At 36.3% G+C, this 15,919-nt stretch overlaps 1 long non-coding RNA gene across 1 annotated transcript in view; it reads left to right on the top strand.

The window, feature by feature from the left end:
- Positions 1-564: 564 nt before the first annotated feature.
- Positions 565-15,919, top strand: part of LOC135322725 (uncharacterized) — a 37,464-nt gene continuing 22,109 nt past the window's right edge. Inside the window, exon 1 of the long non-coding RNA XR_010383496.1 lies at positions 565-738. This is a non-coding gene — a long non-coding RNA (uncharacterized LOC135322725). The remainder of the gene's footprint in view (positions 739-15,919) is intronic.

Below are 15,919 nucleotides of genomic sequence, written 5' to 3'. Positions count from 1 at the left end.
CATAATTTAGCACTTTATGGAACATGTATTATTTATTGGATAGACTTCCCCTCTTGGGGACAAATATATATAATTTGTGTGTGTATATGCATATATATATATTTAAATTCCAGACCATTATATATAATTGTATGCAGGAAAAGTGATTGGTATATTTTTAAGGCTACAGAAAACAATTATACTTGAAATGCTTTAAGCCTTACTTTTTGGTAAATAGCAACCTGTTTTGAAGTCAAGGGTTTGCTCTGAGTGACCTGAAGCTTTGCAGCTGGAGGGCACTTGTGTTGGACTGGGGACAAAGCACCGTGAACTGAGGGCTGTCATCAGAGCCACTTCACTGGTTCCCATTGCCTTCATCTAAGACCATCATTTAGCCAAAGACATTTTTGTAGTTTATTAAATTGGCTTTTTGACCAGCTTCAAGTCAATGAGCCAAACTGTTAGATAATTGCCAAGGCAACCTGCGAAAAGTCATTATTCCGTATAAAGCTGGTGGAGGGAAAACCCTTTATAGTTAAAGCCTCCAGTTGCTCTCAGGCTCAGTCATTCTCAGGGTGACCTGAAACGACTTTGTACACATGAAGTCACAGTAAACTGTGAAATATACTTAACATTTTAAATTGCTAGTTTATCATGTAAAATGCCTCATTCTAATTTAGAATACTTTCAAGAACCAGAGAAAAAATACCGGTATCGCTTCACTGGGGGACCTCTGGGAGAACACACCACGCTGTATAAGTAAGTCTGAAGTCTGAAAACCTCAATTATATTGCTTCTCCTGGGTGGCCTGGGTGTGTGAAAATATTTGTCATTGTTGTTTGACTATTTTGTTTGATAAGAGTTTAGAAATGTTTAGTTTAAAAAGAAGTAAATTGGACCCTTAAATTAAATTTCTAAAAAAGACACTATTCTAGACACTCTTCAGTGCCCAGCCTATAGCCTGGGAAATTTTGACAAGTGGTAATATTTTTGGAACTTAAGTCAACTTGAACATTGTTTTAATTTTCCAGATATGTTTTGATGTAATTCCTTTTTTTTTTTAATAGAAATATATATTTAGTGCTTGGTGCAATAAGTGAATTACCTTATGGCTAAAATCACAACAAAATCTGTCAGCTGTGATTATCATTTAGGATGTAAATACTGACTGTGGAAATGTTCATGGCAAGATTGGTATAAACCGTTTCCTTTCCATTTTTTAAAGGTTATATAATTAGCATAGACCAAAATACTAATTATCAGGTCATATGTTGGTACTTAATGCTATGGTGGTGAGTGGGTTTTATTGAGCTGACTATGTAATTTCAGGTTATCTGGTTTTTAAAACTTCTTTCCTATTGTGCCCTCTTTGATATAAGGAATATTCTGAAGATTTGATCATTTGGTTATATAATAATTTGCTTTCTCATCCTTCTAATATGAATATTTCCACTGAAGAAAGTTGACTCTGTTTAAAACCAAGATGAGAAAATGTTTAGATTATTTTCAGTTTCGCATGTTGTAATTGCAATGCATTTCACTTTCCTTGAGCAGTATGCTTTATTATTGGATGAAAAATAGAAAAAGTATTACTTCCCAGAAAAAGGCAATAGAATCAGAAAGTTTCCCTTATTAATTAGAGGACATCGTTTTAGTTGTTGGGACCCAGCCAAACTGTAAGCTTGAGTTTCTCGGTCTATAGAATTGTTTTACTTTCTAACTCCACACAAAGTTTCAATTAAAATAATGAATTAAATTTAATTGAATTCAATTTGAACCAGAAGAGATGTACTGAATGTACTGATGTCCACACAGGGCTGCAAAAATGCATCAGCTAATGCTGTAGTTTTTGCAACCCAGATCTCATGAAAAAATGGAAACAATTGCACCACTTGGTTCCTGAAATACATGTTCCACAGCTAACGTGTCATTTATTTATTTCAAAAATATGTAATCTGTACCTACAATTATGTCAGTCCTACTATTTAATAAGCTTAGTACACATAAGGCACAAAAAGCACAAAAATAGTGTAGCTTCAAAAATTATTCAATTTATAGTATCATTAAATGCTTTAAAGGAAGTTTTCAGACCAGTTTACTTATTTCATCAAATTTTATTTTACCTTAACAAAACTCCTTTAATTGTCATTAAATCTATTAAGTCTACAAGTGTGGACAATGATAAAATTACTGACCATTAAATATTAATTTTATTTTCCAAATATTATATTTTAAAACTTATTCAAATATACCCATTTCTAAATGATTAATACATTTTTAAAGTATATTGATTTTTAAAATAATATTGTCCAAATATCCTGTGACAAAAGCTGTTTTAAAAAATTTCATCCCTTGGGATTGACAGCAGTCATGTAGAAATAAATATTTGTAGCTGAGATGCATTTTTCCCACTTTCTAGAAAATAACATATGTTATCATTGAGCCATAAAGACAGTACTTTTTCAACTTTTTTCTGGTTATGTTATCATTGCAGAATGGTGTGAAAATGCTATATATTTTTGAAGTTTATGAAATTGTGATGTTGATAAATTCCAATGTTCAAAGATCATAGAGTATGTGTAAATATGTGTGTATGTATATCTATGTTTATTTCTCTGTATGTATGTATATCTATTTCAAATTCCATCATGTAACCCAATGTCACTCTGCAAAATTTGGAGAATTTTGGGAAAGCAGAAAACAGATTCAAATTATTTCCATATTCTAATACCCTACATGAAATTGAACAACTCCATGAGTCACCATCCCCTAACCCCGAGTGTCTGGCTCCCTGCCTCGTGACTTCGCCCCTGACTTCATCTCACCTCACATCACACAGGCACTCAGCTTTGATGAACCTCTAGCTCTCTACCCTGACCTGCATTTAGTACTTAATTTACACTTTATTAGGGCTGTTCATCCTCATCTCCTTGTTTTGAAGTTTGCTATAGATTTATCTAGCTACCAGTGCATTTGCTTAAATACCTTCATGTCTAATTGTTTGTATCACAATGCCTGGAATGGAGTTTTTAAAAAACAGGGTTACTATAATTTTTGTTGCAAACTTTGCATGTAATACCTCATTTGAATTGCATAAAACCCATAAGATGGAGGTTCTATCATTATATTCAGATTTTTAGAAGACAACAAATGAACCAAGAAATCCTATGCCTTGTCAAAATATTAGTGTCAAATAGAAGAGGCTAGATATGAACACAAGTCTAACTTCCAGCCATTACTTTCATTATAAATCCATTAATGAACTCTTTACCTGGAAGATCTATACTATGTAAATACATTTTAAATAATATTTCTTTAAGAAAAAAATTATCAACTGTCTTAACTTATTATCAAGAAATAGCCGACCAATCTGAATTGATGTGAATTATATAAACTCAGTCTCAATCTTTTATCTAAAACATATCTTGTTAACTCTGAAAATTAAAGTCACAGATTTAATGTCATTCTTAAACCACAATGTTTCTATACCATTGTACTACATTTTAAGGGGATTATGATTAATTACCAAATAGTACATCTCAAAATTTGGTAGGAAAAACAAGTTCAATCTATAAATGCAATAAGTAACTGATAAAAAATTAATTATGCAATGCCTGTGGGCAAATGCTCAGTCTCAAATCAGTAATTTTGGTGACATAAATTAGCAGAAATATCCAAAATAATATGCCAGAATTCTCAAACTGTCAGTAGCATTCAAAACAGGTCCCAGTTGTGTTATTATGATGTAGGAGCAAAAGCAGATGGAGCCTAGAAAGCTACACTTTGACATTATAATGGCCTTGAGAAATTGTGAAACTGTCCCTGTGAGGCAACAAATAGAACCAAACAGAATTAGGATAAGAATCAAAGAACTTTTGGTATGTTGTCTTGTCCAAGGACTCAAATTAAAGACCTACATTGTGACCAGGACACTCTTCGTAATACAATGCATTTGTAAAATGCTCTGCTTTTCTCTAACATGGCTTTTATCCATTGCAGATAATCCTTTTCTTACTACTGAAGTAAAAAAGAGATTAGATAATGGTCATTGTTAAAATAACTGTAGTGTCTTCTACTAACCACACGATGCCTAAGCAGAGGTGGCCATCGACAGAACGTACTGAATCATGACAGAAAGCCTACACACAAACTTTTCTTTACAAGGAGGTTGTAAGAGCGAAGGGATGACATCTGATGCCCATTCCGTCCCACGTTCCAGTCTCCCAGCCTTACGTTCTGTCTTCAGGTGGACAGTTCAGTTGTTCCTGATGGAATAAAGCTACTGTGAAAATCCAAGTGCAAATCTTTGTGAAACAAATGTTTCATTTTCTTAGAGAAATAGCTAGGGATGCACTTGATTGGTGGTATAATGTATATGTATGTAAATGTATACTAATTGCCCAGGGCTATACCATTTTACTTTTAACCAGCAGTGTATGAACCTTTGTTCGAGTTGCTCGAAATTCTTGCTGACACTTGGTATGTTAGGGTTTTCTATTTGAGCCGTCTTAGTAGGTGGACAGTGGTCTCTCATCATGGCTTTTATTTGCATTTCCTTGAATGCATTTTGAACCACATAGAGTCCCCCCAGAAATGGTAAGTTTTTTCCCAAAGAATTGATGGATGCTGTTGATTTTTAGCAGGACGCCGTGCCTGACAGTCCTGGTGCATACACTTGCTGGGGCTGCCACAGCAAAACACCACAGAATAGGTATTTACTTCACTTCTCACAAAATTTTGAAGGATGAACGCCCAAGATCAAGGTGTCAGAAAGTTTAATTTCTTCCAAGGCCTCTTTCTTGGTTTGCAGCTGGCCACCTTCTTGCTTTGACCTCCCAGGTCATTCTTCTGTCTATGTCATCTTTGTCATGATCTCCTCTTTCTATAAAGACATCAGTCAAACTGAATTAAGCCCCACCCTGAGGACTCCATTTTAACTTTATAAAGGCCCTGTCTCCAAATGCATTCCCATCGGAGGTACTGGGGGTTAGGGCATTAACATAAAGATTTGGGGGGGACCACAAGTCAGGCTACAACGCAAGGTCAGAACAACCCAAGCACAGTTTTATAATGTAAGAATAGTGAAACATAATAGAATCAGACTGCAGTTTTCATGTTTGATGCTAACTGCTTTCAAGCCCTCTTCCGACACCACCCCTTTCTCTTTCTGTCCTACGTATTGTGAGCTCATAAGAAATTCCAAATGTTCCAACCACACAAGCCTTTACTGGGGAACCCTCATCCCAGTCCTACGTCCTAACCACCCCAAATCCTCAAACCATTTCAGGATCTTCTTAAAATGACCCTGCTCTCTCCAAAAAGCCTCATCAAGTAGTAGTAAATATATTCATAGCCTCTTGCTGCAGGTGTGGGATCATCAGGCTCAATACTGGAACCTATTTTGGATGTAAGGTGCAGCCTAGCTTTGGGGTTGATGTAAGGTGCAGCCTACCTTTGGGGTTGATGCAAGGTGACGCCTACCTTTGGAGGGTAGGAGGGGTGACCATAAGACCAGGATATTCTTTGTAAATTGCTTTTGCCAAAAGTTAATGATTACTTTAACAATGTGCCCAAAGATGACTGTTTGACAATTTAATATTAGTTAATTGCAACGAATAAAATAAATCTTGCAAACAAAATGATACTTAAATTTATACCTTAAAAAAAGCAAGCGAGAAGCTGAACTATTTCCATTTGAGCACTGAATATTTAAGATTGAAATTCCAACGTTGCCATTTAGAATATTTCAAACTATCGATAAATCTTTCAATGAAACCTCTTGGTAAAGAAGTAAATTTGATAGAATATAGAAGAAAATAATAGAAAAAGCTTACTTGATGTTTTGCTTTACAAATATATTTATTAAAATAAGGCACTTAAATAGACACAAAAATATATTAACTGTGACTATATGTGGACTGACATACTTTTGTATTTTAATAAAAGCAAGCAAAGAAACAACCACCCCAAAAAAAGGCCTTTGGAAGGGGGACTATTGACACAGTTTACCACCAGACTCAGAACACAAAGCAGGTGGGTTCTGAGTTTTAATATTGATTTCAAGGATCTCACGGCTAAGGCAGTGATGGTAATTCTTCATCAAAGTATCTCAGGGAGCAGGGTCTGTTCTAATCCAGTCCAGATATTCTTCTGCTCCAAGCAGTTTTAGTTTAATCCAGTCTCATCCTGGATTCTCACTTCTTCCTTTAGGGACTTGGTTGCTAAAGCAATTCATATGTTGCCAGGACACATCAGTCAGCGGCTAGAAATAACGTTCAGATCTGCCAGCTCCAGGTCCCTGAGCTTTATAACTGATGGGCGTCAGCGCCCTCTTCCAGAGCGCCTACCCCAGTAACATTCCTGGGTGTTCCCTAATTCTCCTCCATGTGTTCTCAGCAGAGCTGGCTGTGCTCTTCCTGACACTCCTCTTTTCTGAGCCCCAGGTTTGCTGGTGGCACTGCCTAAGTCTCCAACCCACAGGACGCTCCATGGGACAGTGAAAGTACCCCCCTGTGCTGACACAGACAGCCCAAAGTCTGTCACCCCATACAGAGAGCATCTCTATCTTGTTGAAGCAACGACTCTCAAACAGGGTGAGCCCGATTCTGTACAAGGTCTCTCTCTGCATCTTTCTCTCTCTTACATACACACAAACGTCTGTGTTCTCAGGTTTTCTGCATATAAACACAAATTTTATGTATTATATTTTATGCTCATAACATGTACACATTATAATATATAATATATCATATATATGACATATATATTATGTACATCAATGTTTAGATATATTATATATTTAGATGTACCATTTTATATATGTATATGTGCTTTGAAATCTTTATACAAATATTCCATAGCCCATAGTTTTACACACACCTATTCTGCAATTTTAAGACAGTCAGCATGAATAAAATATTTAGCATTTATCCAATAAGACTTTAGCAATTGTTTACTACATTACTATGTGGGAAAAATAACATTTTTAGAATTTGCATGTCTATCTCATACATTACAAGTTGTATATACAAATATATATTAGAAATAAAATGTATGTGTTTTAAATAAAAAATAAACTTTCTTTTACAACTAGAATAAAATGTCCTATTTTTATGTTACTAAGGTTTGGAGTCTTAAAGTTTAAAAGAAATGAAATTAAAATCTAAATCTCATTCTGCTCTCTGAATGACTTGACCAACATCTATAAACCTCCAATCACCATCAAAATCCATAATAATTTTAACCTTAAGTAAAGTGTATAGTAATTAAACGTTAGGTACATCTGGCTTGGAATATGACATAATCGTAGTCTTATAGGTTTTAATTCAATTCAAATAAATAAATGGGTTTGAGGGCTAAATCAGAGAATGTGGATCTTTCCTGACATGAAAGTCTTCCACTAATACAAGGAATTCACTTGACCTGTAAGTTGTTTGTAAGAATGAAAGGGCAGGTGCCCTTTGAGAGAAGCTTCTCAATCAAATTTAGTGTCAGTCAGGTCAACCTCTTTTTAATTTTATGCTGCATTATACATCCCTCAGGGCTCATTGTTCCTTTTTTTATTATGCTGTATATGTTTGATTATTTAAATTAGCAGTCAAGAGTATGGTCTCATTTCTGTGCCGATATGCAAATTATTTAAAACTTCATTTCAAAAGCCTTCTGTGTGCATCTTAATTCTTTTTGTCTTTCCAGACGTTCATAATAAGGAGAGCCAAAATATGTTCTCAGTTGCAGAAAAAGCGGTGCCAAGTTTTTCAACTATAAAAATATTTTTCTACTTCGGTTGTTTTTCCTGGCTGTGCTATTAAAAATTAGCCTAGTTCTTAAAGCACATGCCTCATAAAGCAAGGTACCTAATTAGTCCGTTTGAGGTTAGAATATTGGGTGGGTGGCCTTGGAAGGCATGTTTTAAACAAGTTTCTGAACCCAATTTCCTTTGCTCCCCCTTTCAAAATAATGGGGATTTTAAAATGAAAAGTATGACAATTTATATTTACTGTGGTAAATTCTTATGGTGGATGTTCATTGTTCTCTCTTTTCCCCATGCCAGCTGCCCCTGCAAAAGTATATAGTATAATTAATTGTTATTCTTTAAAGCCTTTATTTATACAACTATTTCATAGTCTATAGATTTACACACACCTACTCTTTGGTTTTCAGATAATTTAGCATGAATGAAATATTTAACATTTATTCAATAAGAATTTATCAAATTACTATGTGGGAAAAAAATAATTTTGATTAGAATTTTTATGTCTACCTTTAGCAAAGCCAGAACACTGTGCAACCAGGAAAGGTGCACTTGATTTGGGTCTCTGAGGATACAAAAGGCATCTGTATGTGGCGACTGGAAGAAGGAGGTGAGAATAAGATAAATAAAATTAGAAAGATGGAAATGCACAGTTTATGTTCAAAGATAGCCAGTGGATTAGATGGGCAAAGTGCTTCACTTCTAGTGGAAAACAAATTACTGAAAAGATAACTCTATATTGAGTTCTTAATATGCGCTAGTAATTTCATAGAAATTATCTCACTCAGTCATGGTAATGACCTTAGGTACAGTCATTGTGATTTCACAGATAATAAAATTCAGAATAATACATATGAATTAAGTTTCCTTAAATCACAAACCAAAAAAGAAGCAGAACCAAGACTCAGGATGTGGGGGTTCTGAGTCAGCGTGATTTTAGCTAGTCTCCAGCACAAGAGCATGCTGTCCTAAGGAAAGGCAGTGGTTATGCTGGGACCAAGGTCTGGAGATACTTGGAAATCAGGGAAATCATTCTCTGCACGCCTTCCACCCCCACTCATTCTTGGTGGGGGGGAGCTTTTTTACCCACTATGCCACTGGTCCATCCACTTCTATAAAATTTCTTTGTATCACCCAATCATCTTACAGATTATAATTCTGAATCCTTGCCAAACCCAAACACATCACTTATTATTTTAATCCTTTCCTTTCTAGATTTAAACAGCAACCTCAAATGTTTAGCCCTTTCTAGAATGTTCCTTTTTCCTCCCAGGAAGGTAAATTTTTAATCCAAATTAACTCATAACCATCAGCATCAGCATAGGTTTTTCTATCAGAATCTTCTCCCACAAAATCTGTGGTTCTCAACTCTGGCTGCATATTTGAATCATATGGAGAACTTTGAAAAATATAAAATATCCACTTGTCTCACATTATGTTTATCTTGAGTGGGGCCAGGAATTGGTCATTTTAAAGCCACCCATTGATTCAAACATTCAGCCAGGTTCAAGAATGACTGTTCCATATTATAGTGATTTAGGTTTATACCTCAACCTACAGTATAGTACTACCTTTTCATGGGCAGGCACTGAAGATGTCCTTACTTAAAATATCTATGTATAATCCATGTTCTGTTATACCATTATAAAAAAAAAGGAAAAAAGGTGGAAGACAGGTTTAAAAACTCCAAAGGAATGATTATGTATAAAGGCAATGGAAGAAACAGAAGAGTATAATGCCAAGTCAGGGGAGAGAAATTTCAAGGAGGTGGTTGTAAAAATGTGTAAAGCATTTCTTATATTTTATGGCAGATGATTTATACAAAAGGAATTTGCACATGGTGAGCTGCTGGTTATTGTTAACCAGGAGGGCCATTCAGAATTGAAGCGGTGGTGACTGAAGACAGTTTGAAAGGGGTTGAAGTATGAGTAACAGAAACGGAATTAGAGAGGGGTGTAGATATATTGTTATTATTGGTGTTACTATTTTTAATATTTAGGAAAAGAAAGAAATTAACAAAAATATTAGAGGCTTACTTGGCTATCCTTATTAGAAGAAATTTTAGTTTGGTTTAGCTTGTTGTTATTAGCATGGAGACTGTTGAACAGGTATGCAGAACGGCATTACGGAGTTAGGGGAAGTGAAGGATTTTAAGTTGCTGTAGAAGTCTCCTTATAGAACTCAAAGCTGTTTCTTCCTGAAATAGTCTGTTCTTTTGGATTCTGTGAAATAAACTCCTGTCTACATTCTCTCCTCACTTGTTCTCTCTGTCTCTCTGTTTCTCTCTCTCAACCTCACTCTGTCTCTCATCCTGTCCCTTAAATACACTCTTCAAATTTTCTTCTTTGGCATTTTCTTTATACAACACTGCATCACCTTGTTCAAAACATTGACTCATTTTATGCCTATGATTTTAAACACCTTGATTTTTAACCACCGTATATATACTATGAGAACCAAATTTATTGTAAGTAGTATTGCAGACTTACTAATTTCTAGATCTAAGTTCCCAAACTTCGATGGATCATTCTATCAAACTCAACATGTCCTAACTTGGACTCATTCTTCTATTCAACACCCCAGCTGTTATCTTCTGGTAGCTGTTGGCAGCAGGAGATGCTCTCCACGTGATTTGCTGTGGATGCCACTGCTTTGGCTCCAGTCACTTCTGTGATTGTGATTCCTTTGTAAGTGGACCCTTTCTCTCCAGTTCTTTTCCCTAAATCCTTTCATCAGCTATAAGGAGATCTAGGTTCCAAAATGTATGTATGTCTGGTTATGACACTGCTGTATAACCTCTGACTATTTCCCCTCCATGTTCAGAATGAGTTCCAAACTGAAATACATTTTTCCATGTCTCTACTTTTCCAGAATATTCTCTAATAGCTAAGAATTAACTTTTAGCCCTGATGACATAATACCTTTGCTTTTTAAAAACGTTTATTTTTTTCTATTTTGGAGGGAGGTAATTTGGTTTATTTATTTATTTAATGGAGGTACTGACGATTGAACCCAAGACCTCATGCATTCTAAGCATGTGCTCTACTACTGAGCTATACCCTCCTTCCTTGCTTTTTTAATATACCTTAAATTGAGACCCTTGAGTTTCTACATAACATGACTCCTAACCATAAACTTGAAAAGTAACTGTTAAAATATGTTACATACCAGGCGATTTCTTGAGCCCAGGGCACTGTGGACTGAATGTTGAGAATGAGGAGGAAGAAACCAACCTGAGTTAAGAACAATTTTAAGAACAGTAACACCCACCCCACCTCACCATGTGGTGAACCTTTAACTTCTTTTTGATTTGCTCTATAAGTGCTCTGCACTTTTAGAGACTCAACCTACATGCATCTATTGCAAATAAGCAAATATATCTTTAATTCCCTGTGCTGAGAGCAATGTTGAGATTCTACTCATCACTTAAAAGTGTTTCTTATGTCAGTGATTTATGCATCTGTCTCCAACCTTATGTTACAAACCTCTACAAGACAGGGCTACTAGTTCTTTAGAATCTTGAATTCTTCCTTGAGACATTGCATGTATTAATTGTTCAACACACTGTCCTTTAATTGCCTTCTTCATTCCTTTAATCACAGAGGTCAAGGAAGGAAGTCTCTAAGTACCACTGTGTTTTAAGTCAACTCAATAGAGTCCTACAATTTGGAAAAATTTCTCAACATTCATCCCTGGACAGAAGAATCTAATGAGTCTCAAGTGGAGTAATAGTCCCTGGGATTTTTAACACTGAGTCAGCAACTTCTTTTTTTTTTTTTTTTTTTTTCCTCTTGGTTCAAGTTTATATTTCCATTTGTAGATTTATGTAGTTTTCATTTGTGGGCCAGCAACATATATCTTAGACTGTGAAGAACATTTATATAAAAGGAGTTGTAGTTCTCACTGGTGAGTTAATCGACTCCATTGCATACTCCACAGTGGAATTTCCCCTATTGTGAAAAATCTGAATTTCTAACTTGGAAGGTTCATATATCATGCAGATGATGTTAACAAATATTTTAATACTTACTCTTTCTATTCTGCTATAAAATAGCCCACTCCTATAAAGCCCTGCTGCATATTAAAAAGAATGGCAACCACAAGGTAGAAATGAGGTTACTAGAATGTAAAATATAATTTAAACATTTTAGAAAGACTTGTTGCTAACCTTTAGCAAAGTACTACCTCTTATAAAGAAAGACAGATCTTTCTACAGAAAAATCATTCTTTCAAGTTACCATCTCAATGGCTAAAGTAAAAATGAAGAAGACTTGAATTAAATGTTCAGTTACAGTGCACACAATTTCTGAGATTATCAGAAAGTTGCATTGACAAAATATTTTGGAGTTGATTGTGATCCATATAACTGAAATGAGGAGGCTGCCTTCTACAAAGCCCAAACTCAGTTTGTTTGGTAAAAAATTACTGGGTTATCATTTATTCCCCTCTGTAACTTAGGGAAATGAAAAGATATAATCAGTGATGTAGGGGAGGAAAAAGAATATTCCCTCTACCCTTCTAGGTTCTTGGCTAAGAATCTCTAGTAGTAAAAGACAGCTTAACAGAAGGAAAACAGAATTTTAATAGCACAAATACCTTCTATATATGTGAGAGATACCCAGGAAAACTTGAGTAATGCTCTGAAAGGGCCAAGCCACCACCTTAAATATCATCTTCAGCTAAAGACAAAAGCAGATGCAGGGAGGCCATTTGTGGGAGATTATCAGGCAAAATACAATAATCAAGGGTATGGTTGTTATGCCAGTTTAAGTGCCTTCTCCACTGGTGAGAATTTCTAGAGATTTAGTCACACTTCTCTTGGTACAGAGAGGGAGACACTCTTACAAATGGAGATTTCCCTTATAAATACAGATATCTCTTACAATAGCATATCTTGATTTTAAGAGTTTTCCCTGTGTCTGCTGTTTCTTAAAAATAATCAGCTTAAAATAATTATGATGCCAAAGAGATATATTTTGGGGTGACAAATTCTGCTTCCCTTCGGTGCCATTAGATAAGCCATATGTTCAGATGCCAGTACCAATTGCAGGTTTGGCTGCTTGTCACTCAGTAGCCAATAATTTGAGGCAAGTGTCAGTAGAAAGGAAAAATGCTTTAATCAGAAAAGCTGGCAATCTTGGAAAAGGTGGTCCAGAGACCAACTCTGAAAATTCTGCTCAGCCATGACAGTTTTTAAAGGGAAAAATGGGAGAGGGGGGCAAGAATCACAGTAAATCATTGAGGAGGAAGTTGAGCTCTAAACTCATTCTCCATTGCGTGCAGACTGGCTGACCCTTATCTTGCCTGTGTGATCTGCCTGCAGGATTGCCAAGGGGGCTGTTGGGGGTGGAGAGCTAATCTTTCTTTAACTGTTGAATTCTTCATTCTTACTTCACTTCTTTTAATCTAGGAAAAGAATCAACAGGTTAGGCAAGGCGTGGTGTGCATTCAGGAAAGGGAAAGTCAGGAGTTAGTTTCAATTGCTTAGTGACCTCATTTCTATACTTAGTTTAGACGGAGACAGAAATGAGCAAACAGGAAAGAGACAAAAGAGCTGCTTTCAATGCCTCACTGTCAAACATCATTCCATTTCTACTGGATTAAGAATGAAGGTCTGTCTTCTGTAACTTCTTGCTGACATAGGGCACTGTATTCTCAGAGTGGAAGACGTCAACCTGGGTCTGTACCACCTTTTTGTTGACAGTTTTACTTGCCTCCTTACATGTATAGGCAGAGCAAGCTACAATTATTTTGATGTCTACAAACATATAGATTATTGTGAGCAATAGTGTTAATCCAGTTCTCTTGAGGCCAGTTCTTAGAATCATGCTAGCCATAGGTTAAGTCCTGCTCAAGATGGAGCAGCTAATGTCATGTCTGCAGTCTGGTCTTCATACAGTTAGCTTTTCCCCTCTGGTGGCAGTATCTATAAAACAACTCATAAATGTGTATCACACACTGGGTCTGTGAATCTATTGTCTTAGTCATCAACTGCTTGGTTCTGTACTTGGGTGGGGGCCCTACAGGGTTCTGCTCAGTTCCAATAACATAATATCTGGAAATGGAAAATACATCTTGTTTATCTTTACCTCAGTCTTAGTAGGAAGTTTGGTGGTTGTTTATTGACTTGTAAAGGATACACAGCTTCCTCAACCTTTACGTTTTGCATATCTTTTGTTTTTGCAATTGTAATTGTTTTTGTCCTCACTCTCAAATTTTATATTAAGAATAGCCTTTCTTTTCTCCTAGTAAATCTAATCCAAAATTGAAACACAGCTTCCTTTAAATAATCATATGTTAGATAACTTTACAACATCATCTTTTATATATTTGGGGGAATGGACCTTGTCTTTGCAAACCATATTCATCTTCTATTCACAGAAGCATAATAAATTGTACTTTTTTCTTTCAAGAGAACACCAGGCCTTTTTGGAGACTGTAGGCCTTTTGTTTACTTCAGTGTGAATTACCTGAATCTTAATGAAGCAAATAGACTCCCACCTAAAACACTAAACATCTTGACGCTACTTTAGGCTAATACAATGACATTGGCAGCCATGCTCCTCACTTTTGAATGGAAAAAAGGCTGATGACAGTCCTCACAGACAATTTATTAAAATTAGGAAGTTGTCAGGAAGACTCCAGCAGAGGTATGGCATTTCTTTTGTAAAGTCTTCCTCAGTTTAACAATAGGTATTTGGATAAATTTTTATTTTCTCCTTGGGCTCAGCTGGAAGAAATTTTTATCACAAAGGAAGCCTGATTTTATGCATGTTTGACCTAATTCAGAGGGATTTATGGATACCACAGTAGCCTGTTTGGATTGGCTGTGATAATGTGAGGCAGAGAGCTTTCATTTAATTTTAAGCTGAAGTATCTGATGTGTTCTTGGTAACTCTTTTTAGTGAAACAGACGTTTTAAACACTAGGGCCCAAGCACCAAGCACCCTTATTTGCTCATTTTCAGCACCCTTTCTGAATTATGTGCAAAAGTATGACTTTTACAAATGCAAGAGCTCAAAAACTATGCAACAAATGTGGCTAAGTCCAAAATGTGGTGCCAAATCCGACTTAACATTTTATCCAATTTCATAGAATAACTAAAAGGAAACAGTTGTGGAAATAAACTATGTCAGTGTAAAAAACATACACAATTGGCTTTGGAAGATATGATTTCAATTAAAACATGGCTGGGATGAGGCTTTTGAGGTAGAGATTGACTTCAATAGCTGTATTTGGTAGGTATTTATTGGCTCATATCATAATGATAGATATTTTAGTGATTATAGATCTTTTTTGTACTTAGTACTTACATCACTGGGTGATGGTGGTGTTATTTTATATAAAGGTGATGCAGGAAAAACGGGTGTGGGGCACGAGGAGGGCAATGTCCCAGGCCTCAGTTGAGCCCCTGGGATGTGCCCTGCCAAGTGGGGGTCCTTGGCTTGGCACAGGAAAGAATTCAAGAGTGAGCCACAATTGAGTAAAAGTATATTTATTTAGATACATCAAAAGGCAAGAGAAAGGCCACAAGGTGTGGGGGTTGGGTGCTCAGATTAGAGTAAAAGTAGGTACACACTCCATAGACAGAGTGTGGGTCATTTCGAAAGGAGGAGAGAGAGAGGGGGCCTTGAGGGACAGTGTTGCCAGTTTTTATGGGCTTCATAGCTTCATATGCTAATGAGTGGAAGGACCAGTCTAACTAGCCTGAGGAAGGGGCTGGGATTCCCAGGAAGTTGGCCATTTCCCACTCTTTGACCTTTTGTGGCTAGCCTTGGGACTGCCATGGTGCCTGTGGCTGTGTTATTTACCATGCTAATGTGTTACAGTGAGCATAAAATGAAGCTTAGGGAAGTCAAATCTCCCACCATCTTGAGCCTCAAGGCCTCCTGGGGGTTGAATCTTTCGCCATTTTGGTGTTAATCATTGTGTTGTTCCTTGAATGGCTGTGCCCTGCCCTCTTCCTGTCTCAAAGGTACTATGTTAAGTCTGGCTAGAAGAAATGAACTCACTTAAAATTCTTACAGTCACATATTCTTAGATTTGGAATCTTTTGCTAGGCATGAACAGAACAAGTGCATATATGTATTAATGCACGTGATGAAAGTCATCCTTTAGCAGACGGTTATGGAGGACAGACTCTATGTCCAGTTCTACTTGAAGAGGTGCAAAGGATCATGTGGGACC

The sequence above is a fragment of the Camelus dromedarius genome, chromosome 13, assembly GCF_036321535.1.
Source record: "Camelus dromedarius isolate mCamDro1 chromosome 13, mCamDro1.pat, whole genome shotgun sequence".
NCBI classification, from domain to species: Eukaryota; Metazoa; Chordata; class Mammalia; order Artiodactyla; family Camelidae; genus Camelus; species Camelus dromedarius.
This window is presented reverse-complemented; position numbering and strand designations above follow the sequence as displayed.